Raw genomic sequence first — 2,722 nt, 5'->3', positions numbered from 1 at the left:
GGCTCCAGACTTTGAATTGAGTCCAAGTCACCTCCATGTTATCTTCATTGTGGGACCATGGCTGAAAGTGGAATCCAGGCTGAAATTGCCACATTAACCTGGGGCCTACTTTTCCATGGCAGTAGCAAAAGCTCCAAAAGGACTAAGTGAAACTGGCCATGTCTCTTACAGCTTTATTTCACAACCTGACCCACTTTTACTTCTGTCTTCTTTCCATCTGCCAGAGTAAGTCTCATGTTTAGTCAGTGAGGTATGTGAAAGAATAATGAACTCACAAGGAAGCCATGATTGAAGTTGGATAGAACAGGAATAATTTGGGGCAAATAATATAGTGTATCACAAACAGCAGTGGATAGCCATTTTTCCCCCCAAAGTTTCAATACCAAATAAAATGCAAGTTCATCAGTGAAGAGGCTTTAACCTAATAGTATATTTCAAACTTTTACAAGTTTTATTTCACCAGTGAGGAGATAAAGTATTTGTTTGTTTATTCTTAAAATTGCCATTAGTTCACTTAGTTCTTGGTGAAGGAGTCAACATATAAAATATCTCTAGAGTAATAGAATGCTAATAGAAATAGAAACCAACCATGCACTGAGGTCATGTTTGTGACCTACTGTGCCGTAGTTATAAGAGAGGTAATTGCTCTTGTTTTAAATTGGGAAACCTGAAGATGATTTTCTTTAGAGAATGTTATTTGAGGACTGTTTAGTTTTCTAGTGCTAACAAATTACCATAAACTTAGTGGCTTGAAACAGCCTCCTTTTATTAACTCACAATTTTTGTAGATGAGAAGTACAGGCAGGGTCAACTGGGTCTCTGCTTAGTTCCTCATAGGGCCAAAGTCAAGATGTTAAGTCAAGATGCTAAGTTCTTACCTGGAGGCTCGGGGGAAGAATTTTATTCCAGACTTATTCAGGTTGTTGGCTGAATTCAGTTTCTTGCCATTGTAGGACTGAAGTCCCTGTTCCCTTTCTGGCTGTCAGCCAGGAACTGCTTTCTGTTTCTAGATGTCACCTGCATTCCTTTTCATATGCTCCCTCCATTTTCAAACCAGCAATGGCCTGGTCAGTCTTTCATGTGCTTTGAATCCCTCTGACCTCATCTGTCAATAGTGAGAAAACTCTCTTCTTTTAAAGGGCTATGTGATTAGATTAGCACCATCTGAATAGTTTCTCTTTTTTATGGTCAACTCCTCTGTAATCTTACCTACATCTGCAACATCTCTTTTTCCATGTAATATAACATAATCATGGGACTAACACCTAGAGGTAAAGGCCATGGGGGACATCTTAAAATTCTGCTTAACACAGGAAAATCCTTTTTCAGACCCATTTGATATTCAGATTCATTTACTAGTAGAATTACAAATTAGCCTTTTAAATATTTTTCCTCGTAAAACTATCAGATTTCCATTTCTCTAGGGATTTTCTCCAGTTTGCTGTTCAATGACACCAGTTAAGTTTTCTTCATTATTATTAAGAATTGCATATATATTAAAGAGATTGTTATTCATTACTTTTTCATCTCTTTGAAGAGACATAGCCTGACGTGGTAGATGAAAGCTGACATCTTTAAAGGCACAAAAGTATTAAACATTTTTCCCACAAAGTTGTAGACACTCAAAGCACTATCAATAGGCATATCTTGTCACTCCTCAAAAATAAGAGCTGAACTAGTTAAAATTAATGTTGTAAAGAATACCTAATATAATAGAATCACTATAGAAGTGTTGAATATATCCAGGGCCCTATTTAGATAATTAATTAATCTGTGTGCATTACACAGACTATAAGGCTTAGCAGAAGAATCCAATCCAGGGGATGTCCAGTACAGACTTTCCCACAAAAAAGTTATTTAATAATAACGTCCAGGCCTTTAAAATAGGATACTGAAAATGCTCCAATTAAAGAGCATATTGTCTTACAGATGTTGCTCTGTCTAGAGCAAGATCCTACCGCAAAGGTTAATATCAAGAACACAATGACGATAAGTGCTTCAAAAAATACCAAACCCAAATCAATTAATTTGTGAGACATTGTATTAAAGCCTCTGTTCTCTCTTTTTTTGAAGCATGAATGAAGTAACTGGAGATCCAAGGCAGCTTAAGGAGTACTCAATTTTCCCATGAAGATTTAGTCTTTTGTTTAGAAAGTATGAAGAAAAATAGCACTTACTGTGATCTGAGGAACTTCTAAAATAATCACTAATATGGCTGTTGTAAATATAAGTAGCTAAGTTGGCCATCTCTACAATATCTAGAGGCCACCTACATGCCATGTCACATGGCTGCCTCAGTGTTTAAGCCAGTGATGGGATGGTGAATCCCTCTTGTGCTTCACATCTCACTGCCCAGCTCCTATTGATATCAGTCTAGCTTTCTGCAACCATTCTTTAAGACATACATGGATACTCTGAGTTGGAATAAATATCAGGTCTTCTGTAGTCAAAGAGCCATAGGCTCTCCCATCCTCATACTGGTCATCCAATGCCAAGTGCAAATGTTGAGACTATAGCCAGCCATATGTACTGCCTCCTCCCCAAGTGAATGCTAAAATGGTACCTCATCAGTATGGTCTTGGGCTACAGTTGCCACCAGGACCCAGGTACCACCACTGAGGAGGCTTTGGGCACAGCTGACCATTACACTTCATTTAAAGAGCTGTAAAATTTAGTATGCAAGAAGATTTTGACACAGACAAATTTGTCAGATCAGCATCTA

At 37.8% G+C, this 2,722-nt stretch overlaps 1 pseudogene; it reads right to left on the bottom strand.

Annotated features, from left to right (window-relative positions):
- Window positions 1-1,348: 1,348 nt before the first annotated feature.
- LOC114237667 (magnesium transporter NIPA2-like) lies at window positions 1,349-2,247 on the bottom strand (annotated as a pseudogene).
- Between the last annotated feature and the right edge of the window lie 475 nt (window positions 2,248-2,722).

The sequence above is a fragment of the Balaenoptera acutorostrata genome, chromosome 4 (genome assembly GCF_949987535.1).
Source record: "Balaenoptera acutorostrata chromosome 4, mBalAcu1.1, whole genome shotgun sequence".
Classification (NCBI taxonomy): Eukaryota; Metazoa; Chordata; class Mammalia; order Artiodactyla; family Balaenopteridae; genus Balaenoptera; species Balaenoptera acutorostrata.
Note: the sequence above shows the minus strand (reverse complement) of the source record. Positions and strands in the feature narration are given on the sequence as shown.